Below are 13771 nucleotides of genomic sequence, written 5' to 3' on the forward strand. Positions count from 1 at the left end.
AAGCAAAGATGCTGAAACTTCATTCTAGCTTTTTTCTAGTCTTGAAAAAGAAGAAGAATGATTTTTTTAGAGATACTTGAACCCTCTTCCATGCAGGATAGGGTCCTCTCTACACATTTATGGGCTCCACAAACAGATGTGACAGCAGAATCAGCATCTGAACCATCTCTGCAGGCTGGAAATATGAACTCACATCTCCCTCCAGCCTCAGCAGAAAGGTTTCCCTGCTCAGCCCTGGTGAGGAGAGCCAACTGGTTGCTCAGCCCAAGTCTCAGGGCTCCAGACACAGCACTCGCCAAGGGACACACTGCTGAGTAAAGAACTGAGGAACACTGGCTCCTCCTTCATTAGAAAAGGGATTGAAAATAAACACTGAGATCAACAGCTGAAAACAATCCAATAATTCTGAGAACTGCTCTGTCAACTTCTCTGTCAGTGAGAACTTTCTTGCCCTGCTAAGAGTTTTTTTTTTCCAGTGCCATTCCCTTCTCCTCCCAGCTTCTTTAAGAAAAAAGCTGAGTAAATGCTCATATACTAACCTGGTCCCTCTTCTTTTTGAGAACTTACCCAACAGTAAGAGACAGATCTTTGACAAATAAACCCATCTTTCAAAAAAAACAGATGACTATGGAACTATGCCAGACATAGAATTATACCCAGCAAAGCCACAGACTTCATACACAAAACTCAGCCAATTTTCAACTTGCTATTTGTTCACAAAACCCAAACCAAAATAATGAAAGTCCTGGGCTGTAAAGGGCACTGTGAAAATAAATACAGAGATAATTCAGTAAGGAGGATCCTGATTCTCTGCTATCCTAACACACAGGGCTCCAGACACACACCAGCCTAATACAGACTTCATGGGCTTCCAGCTTTCATCCACACAATGATTACCCACCTCCCTTCCAAGAAGCCTTCCCTGAGGCTGATCCAGCCTTTCAGGTGAGCACAGCCTGTGTGCTCATTGAAATCGACCCTGGGCTGGCTCTCATCTCTCCTGAAGTGCTCATAAAGGCCAGAAGTACAATTTCCTCCTGCTCTGTGCTCCTCCTAGTTCAGTACCTACAGGTACCCCTGCCCTGCAACCTCCACCATAAAAAAGTCCTCTTTCTCCCCAAATCAGAGGCTGGCTGGTACCTAGCACTCACCATGAAGATCACAAAGGCAAGTACCCACAACCTACCCTGCACTCTGCTCTCAGCAGGCAGCAGCTCCCTGCTGATGTGAAACAAGCCACACAGACCTACCAACTGAGCAAGCACAAAGATGGAACACTGGGGAACCTGAACACTGTACAGTGCTTTGAAGTGCTCTTACCCTGTGAAGTTCCCCCCCATCCCATAAGGAGAACAATTCATTACTTTTCTGACCTGTTTTTTTAATCAGAGGCAAATATAGTAATTATAGTCTGCCTGATTACAAATGAAATTACAAATCTGTCCTAAGGGCACTGTACTGTCCCCATCTAGATGCTATCAGCCCCCAAATCTCATTTAATCTTCACAAATGTGTAGTACCGAGGCACCACTACAGGAAACTCTACAAGTAAATTAATTTTATTAATACTTTCTTTGCAGTATACACAAGTTCTTCCAAAAGACTGCTAATTTGTACAGCTTTTGTTAGGCATCCTATGTGACTAAATTCATCAGTAAAATGACTGAACATCTATGATGACTTTCAGCTCTTGCTAGGTTTCTGGCTTCTCTTTGATAACCTAACTGACTCAGCTTTATCAAGTGATTCCAAAGAGCTACATTAAACCGTTTTGCAACTTAATCAACCTCTTTTCTTTGGAAACTTCTTACTATCTGTCCAAGCAAAACACAAACCACTAAGTTAATTTGGGGAAACAGTCACCTTTCTGTGGGCAGTTCAGTTCCCTAGGTTTTAACGTTAAATCAATCCTGCTGACACAGGAGCCTGTTCCCTGGCAGGAGCAGAGGAGGGCACAGAGTGTTGTCTCTGCATTTGTCCCAGCATGAGCAGTTCTCAGAAGGGACAAAATGAAGCGACAGATCTACTACATCAGCTGTAAACTGGAAGAAACCTGCCAGCCTGAAAGGTGAGAGAACATTAACAAACAACTAAGAAGGCATCATCAGCACATCCCTGCTATTCCAAACCTGAGCTGAGAGTTCCCAACACCGAACCTTCCCTCTGGCCAGGACTTCTCTCTTCAGGGAATCTCCAGTACCTTGTCACTGTAGACTTGCAGATGCATTCAACAGCGCAGTCTTGTCCTGCTGCAGATGAGCAAACAGCTTGGATCCCCTGGGTTTTGAGACACCTTTACGAACATCTGTCCCTAGCAGAGCAATCTGAAAGCCCTGATTCACCCAGGACTTCTTTTTCAGGGTGTTACCTGACCTAGCGTAGCCACTAGAAAAAAGAGCTGACCACACGCCCAGCAAGCACAAAGCCTCCTGGGCAGCCCAGAAATGCCTCCTCCTGATTGCTTTCAAATCAGCAAATGAAAAACTCCCAGCCTTGCTTTGAGCGTCACAACATGGGAACACAGTTCTTTCTCTGCATGTTCTAACCTTTCCAATATTTGTTCCTGACCCCACCAGTACACATTGATTTATGAGGCCTCACAGTGAGTTTTATTACTGTCTTTGTTAATATCTACTCTCTACATGTCTGTGAAGAAAAATGAGTGGTAGATGAGTAAAACACTGTTAGTTTTTCATCATCTGTTCCCTCCTGATTGCTCAAGTTTAGCAAGCAGAGTATTTTGGCCTTGGCTCATAAAACTGGCAGTGCAATATTGAAAGAGAAGTTAAAACACATGTAAAACAAGAGGTTAAGAACCTACCTAATCTCTTATCACATGAAAAAAAAAAAGGAAAGGTTAGATTGCAAATGTGTTTTTAATTAACTCTTAGAAAGGCTACAGTGTTATTCTGATCAGATGTGGAAAAGTCCCCAAATTATTGATGGACACTCCACCTCAGATCACAGCAAGTAAAACTCTTCCCATTTTTTTTTTTTTAACAAGGTAAGCAGTGGGGAAATGCAGGATCCCGAAACACTGAAAGACTCAAGATAGGCTGTCTTGCTGACCTGCTCTTAAACATCACTGATGCACCAACTGATAACTGCAGCATGGAGTGGAAAATGAAATTTGACTCCTGCCTCAGTTTCCAAACAGAAGAACTAACAGATGATTTACCAGTCTGGCTTGCCTCTATGCTAAATTCCTCTTTCCAGCTTCACTCAGCCACTGGTATTCAATGATGAGAAAGCTACAGAAACTGAACTGGAAGAGCAGTTTCCAGGGTCAGTCTTGAGTTAACTGATGCTCAGAACACCTGCAAGTTATGGTCAACTGATCAGTTTTTTCCTTTAGGGAATGAACTGATCCTGACCTAAAAGAATATGCAGAGAGTAACATGAGAGTAACACTAGGAACTGAACAAGCAATAAAACAGAAACAATTATGCAGCTACTATGGGCATCTGTTCTTAAAAGCTCTCAGGGAATACTGCACAGAGTGTCAGAAAGGACATGATTTAAGAGGACATTTGGGACCAAATTTTACAGCCCTTTCTTGTGACTTCAAAGGCCACATACATCTTTACATAGTCTTGAAATGGAATTGCTTTGTAACATCCAAAAAGATCAGAGAGAAACATTTGAAATACCTTTGCCAACATGTTTAGCTATTCCTCTGGGGGGAAAAAAAGGTATCTTGGAGACAGAGAAAAAACAAAATCAACATTAAAAGATGATTTATTTTTGATTGCAACTGGTCTATTTACTGACTTCCAAAATTACCTATGCCTGCCCTTTGCTAGCACTTATTCTTAGATGTTGTTATTGGTAATTGCCTTGTTATGATTACAAAGCTCTGGCATAAACCTCAGACCTCTTTTGGGTTTCTGAGAGCAGAATATTCACATGCTCTTCTCTGACCTCATGTTCCTAACTATTCACTGTGCATGCCTATATGTAACTCACCACCAACTGAATCAACCCAAACACCAGCAGATTTCAGCTAGTCTAGAGAACTCTGGGTGCTTTATCTAAACCATCTTCAGTCTTCTGAATTTTACCTTCCTTTCCAGGTTACTTTACAAACTGACTACAAAGTTTCCCTTGTTATACACCATGGCCAGACACATTGCATTTGATGCAAATGCCAAGAGGAGCTCGGTCCAAGCAGTAAAGTATGAGCTGATTCAGTAAAGTATGAGCTGATTCCCATCCACAGCTAACATTCTCCAAAGGAGATAAGGAATACTGATTTCAGCAGCAAACACTGCCTGAACAGTGCAGCTAAATGCTTCCTCCTGAGCCTGATGGACACAGCTGGGATGCAGCTGTTTCTACCAGAGCAGTGCAGGCAGCAGCTGCTGCCAGGGAAAAGGCAGCAGCTCGCACAAGAGGGGGACAACCCTCCCAGAAGGTCTCACAATCCAGATCTGGCCACCACAACTGCCACAACTGGACCACCCCAGTTGGAAAATATTTTGGGGAAGTGTACCTTCCTGCAAGGTTCAATGAGAAGTTGCTTCCTGAAAATCTAGCAAGAACGTGTCTTAAGAGTTTTATCTATTATGCCAGTGTTAACAGGGAGAACTACAAGGCCTGGATCAAAGCCAGCTAATCCAAAGGCCCGCTCTTAAATACACAGTGGAAAACCACTCTACCTCAGAGCCTCCTGCAGAAATATGTACAGGAACTTTCTGGGTTATCCCTTCCTCTGAACCAACTCTGCCAAGCAAGGTTCAATGGCAATCTTGTAGTAAGCACACAAGCAAAACAGCAAGTCTGAAAACATCTGAAACATAGCTAGGAGCTGTGAATACTTTATAACTAAATTAAGCTAAGTTTGGACCACATAATGACTTCAAGGAGCTTTTGTTTTTAAATAAATCACTTGTGGTGAAAAGAGCTGGAATGGCAGTTATAGTGACGACCACAACCGCCTTCTTATTTACAGGCTGGGTACAACATGAGCTGCACTAGAGCACATTGTTCCTGCACATCTGTTTCTACTAACTTCACTTTGGAGCCACCTTCCAATCTCAGAAGAATCACATCTCCTTGGACCTCCCTTTCTCCTTCCACCCACCGACAGAAGCTCTGCCCATACATTTTTCAGTTTCAAAAGAGAAGCCAACATGTTTCAGTCCCAGAATCATTTCTGTAGGTGTCTCATTACTGTGGCTCCTGCTCTCCACACATGATGGACTCACACCTTTGCAGAACTTAAGTCACTTTGAGCTGGTATGATGCACAGGGTAAGAACCCACTTGTTTTCTTCCGTGGTTGTTAAGAGAAGCATGCAGATGATCACAGTGGGTCTCCAACCTCCCCAGTTTAGTCAGAATGGTGTCTCTAGTGAAACCACCAAAAAAGGGCTGACTGAGCTGGTAAATCCCACAGCAGGTATTCATGCCCAGAGGATAAGTTAAGATCACCGGCAAGCCACAAGTTTAAGCTCTACCATGCTCTACCAGACTTGAAAAAGTGACAGCACTTAGAGTTCTGGCACACAGCCACTCACTGCTCCTATGTCTGGGGACCCAACTGTCCCGGAAGTAAGAGCAAATCTGCTTTTGACTGTATAGTATGGTGCACACACTGTTACACATTCAGGTAATAACAGACTGCTGTGGGTTTTTTAGGCTGAGTTACTCAGGCTCCCTCCTTGATCTCATACTGCCATATGAAAAATGTATTTCTCCTAATATGGCTTCATATAGGCAGGTCTCCCCACACTTTTTTAGCCCTGCAAACACATGCATGAGACTTAGTACCTACATTTATGTAGGCAGGTCCAGATTATCAACTGCTTACAGTGGCTACCTTAAAGACCGATGCAATTTTTTCCAGATGTTGCTTAAGGTCTGTTTACCATACATCAAGTTCTACTTATTGTACATGCTGGATTCCCTCTGCAGTTGTGTCAAAGAAGCAGATTCATGTTACACACGTGATCTCTGTGTAGAGTGCACAGTCCCAGGTTTTAGGAACCATTCCAGTTAATAAGTCATAATGATTAAAAAACAAAATACAGCTCATTGCTACAAGCATCATAATCATGACACAGTAATTTCCTTAATATCACAAAACAGACATTTTAAAATAGGAAATATTTATATCAATGTGCTCTTCAAATATACTCATAAATAATAAGATTCAGCACAGAATAGCCAACTCTTGAAGACTCGGATTGTGGCATTTCAAATAACAATTCAAATTATATTTGTGCTGCTGACACTAAATAAACAAAATTTTAAAAGTAGATGCAGTACAGAAAATAAGTGAGGAATTCCCATGCACTGACTTGGAAACATCCCTTCCCGATTACATCCCAAAGAGCCAGGCAAGACTTCCCCTCTTGGGCGCATTCTGTTCAGTTTTCTCTCACTGCTGAAGAAGCCACAGCTGTTTTCTGTCAGGACACCCAGTGTTCGTGGGCCACCCCCAGGCAGGGATCTGGTACAGAGCAGGCACTGTGAGCTCATCCCAAGGCACATCACCCAGGCTGTGCCCTGCTGGGTACAGCTCTGTCCTCAGTCTCCCATGGTGGAGCCAGAGTGCCCTGCTCTCCTCATGGCTTTACACGGGAGTATTTCCTAACCTGAGGTGATTGGTTACCGAGGTGTTCTTTCCAAGGAGTGAAGACAAGGCCCAGGCCTGCAGAACAGCGAGCCAGTTCCTATGACAACTTTCCACTGCAGCCTGGCTGGAGACCATTAATCCACTTTCCCCAGGCCAAGCAGCTTCTCCGTGGTAACGCTGCTTTGTGTAGGATTGTCACCAGTGCCCAAGCAATGGCAAATTCCAAGGTACTGAACCACCACAGCACCACCTCCACAGCACTCCCTAATTCAAAATGCCCGCAAAACGATGGGTTCACTGTGTGTGACTGCAATTCTGTCTCTTGCTCAAGATTTTCAGGGAAGAGCAGTGGTCAGCCCTTCTTCCTGCACCTTCTGGCAAGTCAGTATCTACAATTCCTGCAGGATTCAAAGGCTGCAGACCCTCTAAGCTTGTCCTGGAGCACCAGACCTGCTCTGCAGCCAGCCTGCACCATCCCCAGATAACAGCTCACACTGCAACAGCTCACCCACCCACCTATCACTTTTCAACAAGCATTATTTTATTAAGCTGAACTGCAAGTAAGAGTTATGATGTGATTAAATAAAGCTATCTGTTTTTTCAATAAGCATAATTTAAACACTGTATTCTAAGAGTTTGCTTCCCTTCTTCCAATGCAAAAATAATATACTTGTATATTTTTGAAGGAAATAAACCACTCCTTTCAGTGTTCCCCAAAAAGCACAATACCACGATGTTTACCAGTAAACACCAGACTTAGCTGTCTGTTCAAAAAAAAAATCCTCTGAAAGTTAAAAAAAAGTCTAGGATAAATATTTCTAGTGATTTTAATAAAGGTCTATTAGCTTTCTCTTCAAGTTATATTAGGAATCAAACATGACAAGGAGTGACAGTTCTAGGGGGATATTATTATCATCATCGTTACGATGATTAAAAATTGCCTACAAACTGGAAATTTGCCTGGGAAAGTTTCAGTCTGCATCTGATTTTCGCTAGCGTATATCCTAGAATCATCGTATAACACTACTGCTACCAGTGCAAATATACTAACAGGCTGCTAATTTCAAACCTCAGCTGAAAACATCTCTCCCATTCTTACAGCTTTTCTCCCCATTTCTCTCTGCAATTGTACTTGATTCAATGGAGCATTCTAAGCGCAGTTCGGTGGTGCATTTGCCATACAATTTGTTTGAATGACGCTGTACAGAGTAAAGGTTGTATTGTGCTATATAATGCAACCACGTCTATGCTTGAACAAACCCCAACTGCTGTTAATCAAACCAGCAGGTTCCTGAACGATCTTTTGGAGATTATTTTAAATAGCAGTTCCACTCTAAAATATGTTTAGGTTGACACAGGCTGACAGGGACAGTGGCAGACTTCCTGAGCTAAGCTGATTGATTTGCATGTAAAGCACTGGGGTTTTTGCTCAGTGCTGGAACTACAAATTCAGCACTCGAACCAAAGATCAAAATGCAGTTTTGCGTTTTCTTTCTGGTTTTCAGTGAAACCACGCAGCACCTGAAAGGACCTAAAAATCTTCATATTTTCAGTTTAATCACTAGTGACAAATGAGTATTTGGACCAATATGTTTCAGTTGGTGACGATGTTACTCTAAACTGACAGGGAGACGTTTTTAAGTGACTACTTAGAGAGCATTTTGCAATCTTTGATGTTCAAACAATAAATCTTACAGAGCTAAAAAAATATTTTAGAACATGAGTGATTATGGCTTGGGAGGAATGTTCTCAAGACCACGTCAAAGAGGAGCCTTAACATCCAGCTTGGCAGCCTTTAGAAACACTAGCAAGGGAATAAACTTGAGCGTTTCATAATCTCGGTGGTTCCAGGAATTTTCAAAACTGCCTGTGCTACAAGAAGCAGTACTGTCGTATAAAGTCATCTGGTCTATCAGAGAACCAGTGTAGGTTTGTTTCCATCATACATTTTGCAACATTATTTTTGGCATGCAAGGAGGGATTAAAAAAAAAAAAAAGAGTAAGCAAAATGCGAGGAAAGCAATCTTGCACTGGTTTGTTTTATTTATTTATTTACTTGGTGCCTCGCTCCTGGCTTTGGGTTATCAGCTCCAGCCTGACACAGCGGGACTGCCAAGAGCAACTCGAACGGAACGGAGCGGAGCGGGAGCGGTGACAGCGAGCCCCCGCCCCGACCCTCGGCTGCCCGGCACCGCGCCGCTCGCTCCGCGCCTCTCCCGGCCGGGCGGCCACCGCCCCGGGGAGACCTGCGGGCGGGAAGGCGCCGCCGGGACCCTCCGCTCCACGTGGGGCGGAAGGAAAGCGGAAACGGAGGCACCGGGTGCCGGCCCCGGCCCTGCTCACACACACCGTGCCCGGGGCTCGGGCGGCGGAGCGGGCACGGAATCGCCGCCCTGCCACGGCCGTGGGCAGCTCGGGGGGCTGAGGCACGGCCGGGGGCTGCCCCGCCTGGGGCGGGACGGGGCAGCGGCGGCCGCCGGGGCAGGGCGGAACAGCGGCGGGCGCTGCCCCGGGGGTCTCCCCGCGCCGCCCCAGCCCCAGTCCCGGCCGCGGGCTCGGCACCCCCCTCACCGGGGCGCGCGCCCGAGGGAGGGGGCGCTGCCTCCCTCGCCGCCCGTCCCAGCGGCCCCCGGCGCGCACCCGCCCCGCGCGCACTCCCGCCCGGCGCGCGCCCCCCGCACCCGCCGCGCACGCCCGCGGCCGCTCTCACCTCGCGCCGCGCTCGGGTGGAACTGCCCCGCACCAACTGCCGCAGCGCCCGCGCCGCCCGCACTGCGCAGGCGCCGCCCGCGCCCCGCCCCGCCCGCCCGCCCGCCCGCCGGCAGGGAGCGCGGGCAGTGTGCGAGCCCCGCGCCGGCCGCACGGGCCGCGGCCCAGGGAGCGTCGGCAAAGTGCCGCACCGGCAGCGAGCGTGAGGGGAGTCCGGGGCGAACCCCGTGTGGGGACACACTGCGGGAGCTCGGCCTGTTCGGCCTGGAGGAGGGAGACTGAGAGGGGGACTCGTCAATGCATATAAACGTCTCAAAGGCGGGTGCCAAGAGGATGGTGCCAGATCTTTTCAGTTGTGCCCATTGACAGGACAAGGAGCAATGGCCATAAACTTAACCACAGGAAGTTCCACCTCAACATGAGTCACAGAATCACAGAATGGATCAGGTTGGAAGGAGCCACAGTGGATTGTCTGCTCCAACCTCCCACTCAAGCATGGTTATCCTAGAGGACGTGGCACAGGATTGTGTCCAGATGGTTCTTGAATATCTCCAGTGAGGGAAACTCTGCGTCCTCCCGGGGCAACCTGTAGCAGTGCGTGTTCACCCACACTGCACAGAAGCTCTTCCTCATGTTCAGGTGGAACTTCCTGTGCATCAGCTTCTGCCCATTGCCTCTTTCCTGTTGCCTGACACCACAGAGCAGAGGCTGGATCCATCATCTTGACACCCTCCCTTCAGATATTTATATGCACTAATGAGGCCCTGTTTCAGTTGCCTCTTATGAGGCTGAGCAGACCTCAGGCTTTCCTCATAAGAGGTGGTCCAGACCCATGACCTACTCTGATGAGGAAAAACTTCATGCTGAGGGTGGCAGAGCACTGAACAGGCTGCTCAAAGAGACGCAGTCTCCATCCCTGAGGACAAGGGCATTCAAAACCCACCTGGACACATCCCTTTGTCACATGGTCTGAATGACCCTGCCTTCTCAGGGGAGTTGGATCGGAAGATCTCCAGAGGTCTGTTCCAACCCTAACAATTCTGTGATTCAGCGTGGCAGCTCACAGAACAACCACACAGCCCTTCCTCAGCAGCCTCTTCCAGGCCTGGCATCGCTCCACACAAAATGTCTGGGGCTGCACCCCCGGGCCTGCACCTCCCTGGCCTGCCTGAGCTCCCACAGTTCTGTCAGCCAGCCCCTGCATTGCTGTACCACATAATGCTCATTTTCAAAATCTGTTACAAGGCTTCTTTGTGTTAGTTTGCCATTGAGCTTATAATACCTTGAGCTAGCAGCTTAAGGAAGCATGGGCTTCAGTATCAAATAAAAACCTAGTCACTCTACTTTGACATCAGCTCCCCATGCTGCACAATGTTCATTTATTTTTAAGCTCCACAATGGCTAAGAGAGCCAGAGCTTTGGTTAAAACGATGTGATTAATCATTGATACTTTGGGGAGTGTGTCTGCAGGGCGGGCTGGGACAAGGCTGGGGTCGGTGTGTGTCCCATCTGCTGCCAGGAGGGTGGTGAGGAGGTCCCCAAGCAGCTGGGGTGGTCGGGGGTGATGGCTGGGGGCTTGGGGGACAGTGACCACAGTAACGGGCAGGCGTGTCCCATCCCAGTCTACTGTGAGCACAGACTACATCCCTCACACCTCCAGGCACGGCCACTAGGTTGGGCAGGCTGAGGGATCATTGTGCAGAGCACAAACTGCCTGTGGTTCCCCCCAAGTTGTGCCACACTGGGTCAGCACCACCACAAAAAGCTCACAGCAAAACAACCCTCCCCAGCAAAACAAGCCTCGCTTTTTCTGTCTGTTTTTCCTGACCCTGGAGGGCTGGAAAAGGCCTCACACTGGGATTCTGGCCACCTCAGGTTGATCCCTGCCAGCGACAAGGGTGATGGCAGCCATCCATCTGCCCCACCTCATGCAGGCCCACGCTGCTGTGCCAAGCCCCTGGAACACTCATTCAATCTCCTTTTCCACACCTCAGTGGTAGCCAGAGGCTGGGAATGTCTGCCTCACACTGGCAGCAGCTCTTCTGTCCCCATTGCCATGATGCTTCCTTTATCTCCCCAAGGACTCCCTCAGCTTTTCCTACTGCCCTCCACTCTGCTCTGGGTCATAAGGCTCTGCCACCACCCTCTGGCACAGGGACACGCAGCTGGGCAGGGTTTTGCTGACTTGGCCCATTGTACCTCTCCAGGCTCTGTCAGCCTTGATCTATCCCCTTCCAAGGGGAAACACCCAACAGCAACAGAACTATTAGTTCTGGCTGTAGCAAAGTCCATTTTTGGTGCCAAGCCTCTGGCAGGGAGGCACTGCTCACCAGGGAAGCTCAGCCTGCACTTCCCAATACCCTGGGACATCTCCCAGCATCTGCACCGGGCCCCCAAGCAAGAGTTTTTGCTAGGAGATGCAGCCACCTGTATTTGTCATTTCCATGCATCCTCATGGCAGGGCTCCTCCTGAAATGTCTGTCTGTGTGTCTTTCCAACACATAACCCCAGAAGACTCACTGAAGCCAACAAGGATGACTAAAAATGTGAAATGGCTTGTCTGTGAAGGAAAATGAAATAGACAAAAACATTTCAGCCTAGGGAGGAGGTGAAGTGGGGTAAGGCAGAGGTCTGCAAAATTCTGCACAGGAAGAAACTATATCCCAGCTCTTCCACTGTGTCCCACAAGCCAGGGACATGGAATGAAATTAGCTGGCAGCCACTCTGAAACATGAAAAAAAATGTTTTTTCATAGAGTACATTATCAAACTGTGGATTACAGGGCACAATGGCACACAGGACGTGAACTTGCACTGATTAGATAAGGGCCAGTAAACAGAGATGTGACTGCTGTCTGGGGAGCCCCAGAGCTGCAGACAGACAGAACCAGAGAAGTTATACCAAAGAAGCATGAATCTCCCACTGTGAGAAACAAACTCCTGAGTTGGAGGGATCCAGTACAGCCGTTTTCCTACTTTTGTGTGTTTGTGTGTGTACAATTAAGCAAATGCCTCCGTCCTCCTTATGGATGTGTTTAGCACTTACATGTTTTCTCCCTGACTTTACTGCCCTGACCCAGAGAGCTCTCCCTCCTGCAGGGGGCCAGACCCATCTGTGCCACAGGAGATCTGGCAGCAGCCTCCTGGATGACACTGCAGAAAGGGATCTGCCTTTTTCCCCTCTCATGAAGCTGCTGTGGTGAGGCTGGGTGGTGAAGCAGCTCCCCAGAGCTTTAGTTTCATGTGCTGTGCTGGCCAGGAGGTGTGTGTCCCACTGCCATGTGTGCACAGCTCAGAGTGTGGCTTTTCCCTGTGACTCACAAGCCCAGGCAGATTGCAGCTCAGGAGATAAGTGGTTTAATGAGCCTCATCAGCAGACAGATGCTGTGTGGAGAGTACCACAGAGATTTAAGGAGTCCTCCTGCTGTCTCACATACAAGACTTGGTCTTTGAAGTAACTAGGAGGTACAGAATGGTCTTGGGTAATTTAATCTCTAATACAACCCGTCGTTGTTTCATTGGTGTACAATTCTTAGCTATAGGACTGCTTCTCTTTGGTTTTCTGCTTGTTTTCTAGCCTCATAAAGCTCCCTCTGATGTCATGTGTCTGTGGTGCAACAGTTACTCAAGTGTCAAGGTTTCCTGATGCTGAAACATCATCACAGGCACTGTTGTGCTTTTGGTTTGTGCCCACTTGTCCGGCTTTTCATCTCGTCTCAGGTCTGACATGGCAGAGTTGAGCTTTTCTCCAGCCTTGGAGTCCCAGCCTTGTTCTGCAGGACAGCAGCACTCACTGTAGCTTAGTGACTCTGATCCCTTGTGCTCATTCAGCCACATGGTTCCAGCAGTCACACCAGCAACTGGCGCAGGTCTCAGCTGTTTCATGCAGCTCCTTCTGGGTGTGTAAATGATGTCAGAACACCTCCCCCTTTCCCGGAGGCAAAGGGATTTTATCCCAGGGTCTTTCCCCATGGAAGTCAGCACTTCTACTACCTTGTAGTTCATGTGCTGGAGGAGACTGTGATACTCCTAACTCAGCTGTTAGGGTACATATGTGTGGCAGTGCTAAAACAGCATGAGTGAAGAAGCCAGGGTAAGCTGCACCCCACTTTTCCACGGCAAAGAGAACCACAGAAGCCTCTATCATTAGCAATTAGCATCAGAGTAAAGTCATCAAAGCAGTGCCACACACATAACTAAGCAGAGCTGGAAACTTCTCAGTTCTGTGATCAGTTATCCGCAGTAGTAAACCCCTGACTTAGGATATTGTAATGCAGCGTAGGAGACACTGAGGAAATGGTAAAAGGCACTTGTGTGTGAGGAGTACATTAAATACTTGGGGAAAAAAACAGACTAAGAAGAACATTTCTGCCCTGGCAGTGTGAGCCAGGCAGCCCAGGCCAGGGCGAGGATAGCCAGCTGCCCCACCTGTGCCAAGGCTCTCTGCCTGGGATGCTCTGCCATGAAAATGTGAGCTGCTTGGA

General features: G+C 47.7%; 1 protein-coding gene across 1 annotated transcript in view; it reads right to left on the reverse strand.

Moving 5' to 3' along the window:
• NT5C2 (5'-nucleotidase, cytosolic II) overlaps positions 1–9349 on the reverse strand; it is a 59703-nt gene extending 50354 nt beyond the window's left edge. The window contains exon 1 of the mRNA XM_036385453.2: positions 9290–9349. The gene's annotated coding sequence lies outside the window, so the exon portion shown is untranslated. The remainder of the gene's footprint in view (positions 1–9289) is intronic.
• Positions 9350–13771: the final 4422 nt, after the last annotated feature.

This window comes from Molothrus ater, chromosome 8 (assembly GCF_012460135.2).
Source record: "Molothrus ater isolate BHLD 08-10-18 breed brown headed cowbird chromosome 8, BPBGC_Mater_1.1, whole genome shotgun sequence".
In the NCBI taxonomy this organism is placed as follows: Eukaryota; Metazoa; Chordata; class Aves; order Passeriformes; family Icteridae; genus Molothrus; species Molothrus ater.